This window comes from Nelumbo lutea, chromosome 1 (assembly GCF_056320005.1).
Source record: "Nelumbo lutea isolate HS-2025 chromosome 1, American lotus-T2T, whole genome shotgun sequence".
Classification (NCBI taxonomy): domain Eukaryota; kingdom Viridiplantae; phylum Streptophyta; class Magnoliopsida; order Proteales; family Nelumbonaceae; genus Nelumbo; species Nelumbo lutea.
In genome coordinates, this window is record NC_142684.1 from 55,959,980 (window position 1) to 55,970,765 (window position 10,786).

Below are 10,786 nucleotides of genomic sequence, written 5' to 3' on the forward strand. Positions count from 1 at the left end.
CAATGCTATAAAAAGCATATAAAGAGTTAAGTAATAAAATATTTAAAATAGAAAGCATACAAAGAGTAAATGAAAAATACAAAAACTAGAAAACTTAAACACATCTCTAATAATATATATTAACCATATTAAACACAAAATAAGTGTGGTGAGCAAGAATTATTTTTTATAATGATGTAAATAAAAATAAATTAAAATATAAACTGATTTGAAAATGATATTGCTTTCTTGTCTACGTGGAAGGTTAACTATCCAACCTTCTCAATCAAATGGGTCATCCCATTATGTCATAATTACATAATAAATGTTTAAAACAAAGAAACATAAAAACTATAAAAAGGTACATAAATTTTGTAGAAAAATTGAACACATCTCTAATATTATATATTCATGATATTAAGGAAAAATAAGTGCGAGAAATAAGATATGATTTTTGTTAAAACTAATGATAGAAATGGAATAGAAAATTTAAAATTGAATCAAAAGGAAAATGAATTTTCCATCCATGTGGTGGGTAAGTAGTTAACCATCTAAATCTAATGGGTTACCAAAAGATATCATAGTTAAATACTAAAAATTTAAAAATAGACAAAAATACAAAAATTTGTTAAGACATAAAGAAATTTTGTGAAAAAATATGATGTCTCTCTAATATATATTATATTTTCATCATACTAAACTAATGTGCTAAAGTAAATAGGTCACCAAGTCAATCAGTTCAGCGGTTCAATTAAATAGGTCACCAAGTCATCATGTTGTTTACCAAGTCAATTCTTTTCAAAAGTAGGCAAATAGTTTGGATGGATTAACCAATTTGACCAGATTATTTGTTTATGGGATATAAATAATTGATAAAATGCCAATTTTCTAAAAATTGGTTGGAACTGCATACATTTCTGTCTCAGTTAAACAACTTGTGGTTTTTATAAATTAAATTATAAAACATAATATAGAAAATATATAAATTTTAAACATGTCTTAAACATTATATATATATATATATATATATATATATTCATTATATTAAACAAAATATGTACAAAATATGAGAATTATTGATGGAAATGATTAAAATATGAAAGAAAAAAAAATAATAAAAACTATGTTATCTATGGCCCATTAACCAGGTCAAATAGGTCATCAGTTCAACCAATAAGGTCTGAAACAAAAATTACAAATTATGTATCACATAGTGAGCAATCAATCACAATTATATACAAACGATTGCAAAACTGAATTGGGTGCACAACTTGTATTCAATTCAGATATTTTGCATTGCAAACAAGCAGTGACATGGTAGAAAAAATACCACCCTTCTTTTATCTCAAGTTAGTTGCTGTCAGCATGTAATTTCATATACATTTACATTAAAGAATTCCAGTGGTGCTCCTATTTAGCTAAAGTGCCCATTATAGCTTTGATTTATTATAGGATAATTATTTAAACCTCTCCTTTGTGTTTTATAACAAATACTTAAATCTCCCATGTTTTAACCTCTTTGGAAAAGCCTCTCACGTTTAAAATAAATATGCAAACACACCCCTTCCATTAATTATCCTGTAGTAGTGACACTGAAATTACAATTATGCCCTTAGGAATGTCCACAGTGAGTACTATTATTCTCTCTTTAGATTGTTGAATATTGAGCCTCTATCAAAAAAGGAGGTTTAAGTTCAATTCGAACTTGGCCTTTCTTTTCCTTTGTTTTATTGTGCCCAACTTAGCCTTTGTTGGTGTTCACTTAGGCTGTGTTCATCTTGTATGGGTTTCTTTACCTTTCCTTTTCTTTTCCTACTTTTTCCTTTAAATCAAACATAGCCTTAGTGATGAAACCCACTTGTGACAGAATACCTACCTCAGCCGACACAAGGATAGAGCAAAGAATTTTTTATGAGGGGGCCAAAAGATAAAGTGGATTGACTGGTGAGAGAATAAAAATGGATGCGCCATTTGGACGCAACCATTGAGGTGGGGAGTAAGAGGGGGGAAATTATACATGGGAGAGTGTAATATATGTGGGGATTTCTGAGCCATAGGGGGCCATGTCTCCCCTGGTCCCCGTGGGTCCCCCCTACCCACCCATGAAATGACATAGAAGTAAATTCTTATGAAAGGTGCTACGATAGTTGTTGAGTACTTATTCAATGTGCTCACTAGTGGGTGGGTGGATGGACGAGCGTGAAAGAATGGTTGGATCCATCTAATGGACGCCAAGAAAGGTGCAGAATGGGGGGCAAATTTCAAAAAAATTTCCTACCTTCTTCCAACTAGGAATCACATTCCCTAAATTTAGAATACATTATTCAAGGATCCTACTTGAACCATAAACAAACCAAATCTGAACCAAAAGGAAACAGGAAGGATTATACCTGATCCGGAGAAATAATATCTCCCAAAGTTGGTGTTCATGCTCAAAGAAGTAATCAAGATCCGCTCTTGCTGAAGGTGACACAGTTATGGATGGAACGGAACCAGCAGGTTGCGTCCTACACACCGGATTCTTCACAAGAACCCTCTAGAAACCTTGAATTCTGAATCCTAGTGTCTTTCTTGCAAGACTATTGTCAAGAACTGCTTTCTTGACTTCCTGTTGCTGCAAAGATCCAATCTTCCAACAGGTAGTGGCGGCAGCTGAAGGAGGAGAAGTCCAGGGACGAAGAGGGCAGAGTTGTCTCTTCTCTCTGGAGTCTGTGAGAGATTAAATCTCAAATTGCAGGATGTGTTTCTTGCTTACTCCAACCCCCTAGTTCGAAATCTGATATTTCTGCCAGGGATTTATCCTCTTTCTTCTTGATTAAGAAACCTCCCAATATTTTGGGAGTTATCCCAATCCAAATTAGTATTTGGATAGAGGTTAATCTTAATCCTATCTACAGATTAAGTTAGATAACTCCTGATCTTATCAGGAGGTTACCAGATTCAAATCTAATTTGAATTTGGTCTCTTAGAGTGGATAAGGTCAAAGACCCAATCCTTTTACTAACACTAATCTCAGATTCACCCTATGAACTGGTGATCATATCAGCCCAGTTCGAAATGGGCTTTTGGCCCATTAAGTGTTCAGTGTTTAACTAGTTTCCAACCTGCTGCCCAATTGGGCTTCTTTGTATGGCGTGGGACCCAAGCATTGATCTACCCACCAGCCACATGGGTTCGGCCCAGCCTTTATTACAAGGCCCAGCCGAATTCACTGAAAGACTCAATGACCCCCTTGAGCCCATCACATGGACCCTATGGGCCCAACACTTACATTGAGTGGTCTTTGGGCCAAGCCATCTTATAAAAACCCAGGGACTATGGGCAGGTGCAAGATTAGCCCATCAGGTATTATCCTAAATGGTCTCACACTTAACCTCTCTGCCCTTAATGATCAAGCACTGCCCAACAAGAGAAGACCTCTCTCTCGGCTGCAAGGAACAGTGCCACACTCTCTACTCACATGGATCCTGAGAATTAAAACATTTTGCAACTCTTTTGAAACCATACATATACATATATATATATATATATATATATATCTTAATTTTGCAAAACAAAATTCCAACGATTGAAATCAACTGCCGACAGTTTGGTTTCCATCAGAGAGAGTGCATTCCCGATCATTACCATTGTCCGACAAAGGGGCTAATCCTGTCACTATGACCACTCACTCAGATGAATTCTCAGACTGCCCCAACATGTCCAGGTTTTGACCCCCACTAAGGATCTCACTGATTGACACATCAAAGACAGCCCGATCCGACACCTAGTGATGTGTCATAATAGAGTCAAGGGGTCAGGTGTAACTTTCCAGTTTTGCCCATCTGTCTCCAAGGTCTAGGGCAATACTAGAAATCTGGTCCGGTTCAAGGGTTCAAGCAATCCCATACTACATGTGCCTTGGGTCTTACCCTGATGGCCGAAACAAGCCATCCCAACACTTGGTGGCACACCAGTATCAGCCTTGGCAGGATAAATCTCCCTAGACTTATCCAATGGCTGTGAACATTTAAAACTAACACAAGTTTCTATAAGTGTCCAGTTTTAGGGTCTTACACAAAATTATACCAAACAACATGAATCAAACATGCACTTTAATTTATTTCAACTAAATAACAAAAGTACATCAAATTCGATTGAAGCTAAGGGCAAACAAGACTATCTAACAGCTCCCACTTGCACTTAGGTCCAATCTGGTACAAGCCGGAGTCCCATACTTTCCACGTGTTTCTCAAACACCTTCTGTGTCAGTGGCTTAGTCAATGGGTCTGCCACATTTTCCGCTGATGCTACCTTCTGAATTATGACGTCCCCTCTACCAACGATCTCCCGCAATACATGGTACTTCCTCTTGATGTCCTTTGACTTCGAGTGGGCCCAAGGCTCTTTAGCCTAGGCGATCGCTCCATTGTTGTCACACAACAACAGGATGGGTGATGTGCTGGACGGAATCACTCCCAATTTGTGTATGAATTTCTTCATCCACACGGCTTCCTTGGCAACTTCACTTGCGGCAATGTACTCGGCCTCGGTTGTGGAGTCTGTAGTGGACCCCTGTTTGCTGCTTTTCCAGCAAATAGCACACGATCCTATCGTGAAAACATACCTAGATGTAGACTTTCTATCATCTTGATCCGACTGGAAATCAGCATCGGTATACCCCAAAACTTGTAGTGAACTACCATCGAATACCAGACAAAACTCTTTTGTCCTTTGAAGGTATTTAAGTATGTTCTTCACAGCAGTCCAATGTTCCTGCCCTGGGTTAGCCTGGAATCTGCTTACCACACTCACCGCCTGAGCTATGTCCAGGCGAGTGCATAGCATGGCATACATGATGCTCCCTACGGCTGAGGCATAGGGAACGTCTCTCATGCCCTCAATCTCCTCAGAAGTCTTGGGAGACATCTTCTTGGAGAGAGTTACTCCATGTCTGAAAGGAACATTTCCTTTCTTGGAGTTTTCCATGTTGTACCTTTTGACAATTTTGTCAATGTAAGTAGCCTGGGATAATCCAATTATCCGCTTCGATCTATCTCTACAGAGTCGAAAACCTAGTATGTATGAAGCTTCTCCAAGATCTTTCATGGAGAACTGCTGTGACATCCATACCTTGACCGAAGTCAACATTCCTACATCATTCCCAATGAGTAGGATATCGTCCACGTACAATACTAAAAAAGTAATCTTATCCCCACTGGAATTCCTGTAAACATAGGGCTCATCCGGATTCTGCTCAAAGTCAAATGTTTTGACAGCAGAATCAAAATGGATGTTCCAACTCCTAGAAGCCTGCTTAAGTCCATATATGGATCTATTGAGTTTACATACCATGTGTTCCTGACCAGCAGCAATAAAGCCTTGCGGCTGCTGCATGTAGATATCTTCACTAAGATCTCCATTCAGGAACGCGGTTTTGACATCCATTTGCCAAATCTCGAAGTTATGGTATGCTGCCACAGCTAGCAGGATCCTAATGGATTTAAGCATGGCCATGGGTGAAAAGGTTTCCTCATAATCAATGCCTTCTTTCTGAGTATAACCTTTCGCCACCAAGCGAGCTTTGTAGGTCTCAATCCTGCCATCGGGGCCCTTCTTCCTCTTGTAGATCCATTTGCAACTAATTGCTTTTACCCCGGAGGGCGGATCCACTAGAGTCCAGACTCCATTGGTCTCCATTGAGTCCATCTCAGCTCTCATGGCCTCCACCCACTTCTGGGAATCTATGTCTAATATAGCTTCCGCATAAGTCATGGGATCCTCTTCACTAGTCAAGTCTTCCACCAGGTAGGTATCCTGGTCATAACCATATCGGACTGGTGGTCTGGATACCCGGGTGGACCTTCTAGGTTAGGCACTACCTAGAACTTGTGGGACACCTCCCACTGCTCCTGAGCTCTCCTCATCAAGAACTATTTCTTGACGGTGAGTGTCCATGATGTATTCAAATTCTAAGAATTGGGCGTTTCGACTGCAGAACACTTTCTGCTCACTTGGGTCATAGAATAGATAACCCACTGAATCCTTTGGGTAGCCTATAAATAGGCAACGACTGGTTTTGGATTCCAACTTGTTCGCACTTGTTCTTCTAACGTGTGCCAGACAACCCCAAATCTTCAAGTGTCTTACACTTGGCTTCCTTCCGGTCCATAGTTCATATGGAGTTTTCGGAACTGATTTGGTTGGAACCCGATTCAGCATGTAGATAGCAGTCTCTAATGCATATCCCCAAAACGATGTGGGTAATACTGAGCATACGAGAAGTGACCAGACCATGTCCAACAAGGTCCTATTCCTCCTCTCTGAAACACCGTTGAGTTGTGGTGTAGTAGGAGGAGCTAGTTGTGACACTATCCCATTGTTCTTTAAGTAGTCCCTGAATTCGTCAGAGAGATACTCGCCACCTCGATCCGATCGAAGGACCTTAACTTCTCTCCATAACTGTTTCTCGACTTCCTATCTGAACTCTTTGAACTTTTCAAAGGGTTAAGACTTATGTCTCAATAGCTACACGTAACCATATTGTGAAAAATCATCTGTAAAGGTGATGAAATACACGTGTTGATTCCATGACCTAACACTCAGGGGACCGCATACATCAGTATGTACTAGGTCAAGTGTGCCTCCAGATCTTTTAGGCTTACCGTCAAATGGCCGCTTAGTCATCTTACTTTGAAGGCAAGGCTCACAAGTGGGAAGATTTTCTACGGTTAGAAAATCCAAAGGACCATCCTTTACCAGTCATGTGATTCGGTCAATACTGATATGGCTAAATAGGTAATGCTAGAGGCACGTGGGATTAATTGTATCACGATTCCTTTTCTTGGGATTTTTGATCGACGTAGTTTCGGTTAGGTTAGTTTCTAGAGAAGGATATAGAACATAGAGACCATTCTCCAGTTCCCCGCATGCGATGAATTTGTTATTCCGTTTAACAGTAATCATATTACTAAAATAAACAGTATATCCATCAGCACACAGTTTAGAAACATAAATTAAATTTCTTCTCAAGTTCTGTACATAAAGACAATCTTTAAGTACAAGGACTCCTTCTCTAAAAACTAATTCTACCCTATCGCCGCAGCTGCAACACTTGCAGTCATTCCCAAGAATAGTGTCACCTCGCCATCACTCAATCTTCTGCTAACCTTGAACCCCTGCAGTGAGTTACACGCATGAGTTGACGCCCCAGAGTCAACACACCAGGACACAAAAGTAACTAACATATTAGTTTCTATGACAAAAGTTTCGATGTTACCTTTCTTAGATTCCAGATAGGTAGGACAGTTCCTCTTCCAGTGGCCGGTCTGTTTGCAGAAGTGACAGACATCCAATGCCTTGTTCTTCTTCTGCTTCTTGGGTTTGGCAGCTTTCTTCTGGGTGAAGCCCTCCCACATCGGTCTATGACGCCCCTATCATCTAATGAAACACTCTAACAGATCCAACAGCAAATGGATAGCTTAATTTTATGGTGCGTTTCCTCATTACTGATGGACCCATCATTGTGCTAATGACGGAAGGCCTTTAGAGAGTCCATCAAATGGATCTCCCTGTCACACGCACTCATATTTGCTTGGAGGGAACAAAATTATGCCCTAGTTCTAATTTAGGTCAAACCAGAGTGGCTCCCACTGGCTTTCATAAAGCCAGATTTCTGGTGGGCCTCAATCGGCTAGGGGTTTCGTACGCATCCCTTTTTAGGGTTGTGGGGCCCGCCAAGTAGAGAGGGGTCATCCAATGACCTTAAGGGACACCATGGCAATGATGTGCATTCAGCCATGGTGTGCGCAAGAGCCACTAACGAGTTAACATGGGCCAAGTGCTTATGGCCCACGGTCGCAGCACATCATACATCCAAACATCACATGTAAATGAAGAATTGATCCAATCAATTAACTGCTGTAAAGCCCATCGAATGGCCCATTTAAAACTTAAAGCATTAACAATTAATGTTTACTAGGTGTATGGGCTGAATTGCAGTTAGCAGTTCGGCCCATACAGCTTTTCTCACAACAATGGGCTTTTGCAGTTTTAACCCTTTAAAACTGGGCTTTACAGGTGGGCCGAATTAATCCCTATAATTGAACATCAGATTTGGAATCAGTGTGAGAAATATGGACTGAAAAACAGCCCCCTTCAAATCTCAGATTCGGTCCAAACAATTTTGGTCCAATCTAGTCCGAAATGGTCAAAACTGATTTTCAATTCAAGAGAGATTTGAAATTAATAATTTTTTATTTTAGACAATCACAAATCAAAAATATGGACTGCTCGTACCACATACAAAACAGAGGTTAATCACAAAAGTTACAGTTTCATAAACTGTAAATCGCAGATTGCGATTTCTCCATCTGCAAATCTCCAACGCCACCATCTTCTTCCTTCTTCTTTAATCAAGAAAATAAATAAAAAACAGAAATCCTATTTCTATTAATTAATTACATTCTTGATCAAATCTTATACATTCAGTCTAGAAAAATAAAAAAAATAAAAAAAGGTGCGCAGGCTATCTGTGCCAAATCTGCACTGCGATCTCCAGGTTCGAACAGCCCATTAAATAAAAAACAAAATAAAGAACAATTCTAAATAAATTTTTTGGATTTAACAAAATTAATTTCAGATCAAACGCACTTAACAAGAAACCATTTCTTGAAAAAAAAGGAAAGCAATCTGCGCAGATCTTGGCAGAACATATTTCCTACCTTCTTCCAACTAGGAATCATATTCCCTAAATTTAGAATACATTATTCAAGGATCCTACTTGAACCATAAACAAACCAGATCTGAACCAAAAGGAAACAGGAAGGATTATACCTGATCCGAAGAAATAATATCTCCCAAAGTTGGTGTTCACGCCCAAAGAAGTAACCAAGATCCGCTCCTGCTGAAGATGACACAACTGTGGATGGAACGGAACCAACAGGGTGCGTCCTACACACTGGATTCTTCACAAGAACCCTCTAGAAACCTCGAACACCGAATCCTAGTGACTTTCTTGCAAGACTATTGTTAAGAACTACATTCTTGACTTCCTGTTGCTGCAAAGATCCAATCTTCCAACAGGTAGTGGCTGCGGCTGAAGGAGGAGAAGTCCAGGGACGAAGAGGGCAGAATTGTCTCTTCTCTCTAGAGTCTATGAGAGATCAAATCTCAGATTGCAGGATGTGTTTCTTGCTTACTCCACCCTCCTAGTTCAAAATCTGATATTTCTGCTAGGGTTTTCTCCTCTTTCTTCTTGATTAAGAAACCTCCCAATATTTTGGGAGTTATCCCAATCCAAATCAGTATTTGGATAGAGGTTAATCTTAATCCTATCTGCAGATTAAGTTAGTTAATTCCTGATCTTATCAGGAGGTTACCGGATTCAAATCTAATTTGAATTTGGTCTCTTAGAGTGGATAAGGTCAAAGACCCAATCCTTTTACTAACACTAATCTCAGATTCGCCCTATGAACTGGTGATCATATCAGCCCAGTTTGAAATGGGCTTTTGGCCCATTAAGTGTTCAGTGTTTAACAAGTTTCCAACCTGCTGCCCAGTTGGGCTTCTTTGTATGGCGTGGAACCCAACCATTGATCTCACTGATTGACACATCAAAGACAGCCCAATCCGACACCTAGTGATGTGTCATAATCGAGTCTAGGGGTCAGGTGTAACTTTCTAGTTTTTCCCATCTGTCTCCAAGGTCTAGGGCAATACTAGAAATCTGGTCCGGTTCAAGGGTTCAAGCAATCCCATACTGCATGTGCCTTGGGTCTTACCCTGATGGCCGAAACAAGCCATCCCAACACTTGGTGGCACACCAGTATCAGCCTTGGCAGGATAAATCTCCCCAGACTTATCCAATGGCTGTGAACATTTAAAACTAACACAAGTTTATATAAGTGTCAAGTTTTAGGGTCTTACACAGAATTATACCAAACAACAGGAATAAAAAATGCACTTTAATTTATTTTCACTAAATAACAAAAGTACATCAAATCCGATTGAAGCTAAGGGCATACAAGACTGTCTAACACTAAATCCATTTTCAACCAATTGCTTTTACCCCAGAGGGCGGATCTTCTAGAGTCCAAACTCCATTGGTCTCCATTGAGTCCATCTCAGCTCTCATGGCCTCCACCCACTTCTGGGAATCTATATCCAACATAGCTTCTACATAAGTCACTGGATCCTCCTCACTAGTCAAGGTTTCTACCAGGTAACTATCCTGGTCAATACCATAACGAACTGGTGGCCTGGATACCTGAGTGGATCTTCTAGGTTGGTCACTACCTAGAACTTGTGCGACATCTCCGACTGCTCTTGAGCTCTCATCATCAAGAACTACTTCATTACGATGGGTATCCAGGATATAATCTGTTTCCTAGAATTGTGCATTTTGGCTATAGAACACCTTCTGCTCATTTGGGTCATAGAATAGGTAACCCATAGAGCATTTTGGGTAGCCTACAAATAGGCAACGACTGGTCTTGGATTTCAACTTGTCTGCACTCGCTCTTTTAATGTGTGCTGGACAACCCCAAATTTTCAAGTGTCTAACACTTGGTTTATTTCCGATCCAAAGTTCATATGGAGTGTTCGGAACCGATTTGGTTGGAACCCAATTCAGCACGTAAATCGCAGTATCTAATGCATAGCCCCAAAAAGATGTGGGTAACTCTGAGTGTATGAGAAGTGACCGGACCATATCTAATAAGGTCCTATTCCTCCTCCCTGAAACACCGTTAAGTTGTGGTGTAGTAGGAGGAGCCAATTGTGATACTATCCCATTGTCCTTTAAGTAGTCCCTGAATTCGTCAGAGAG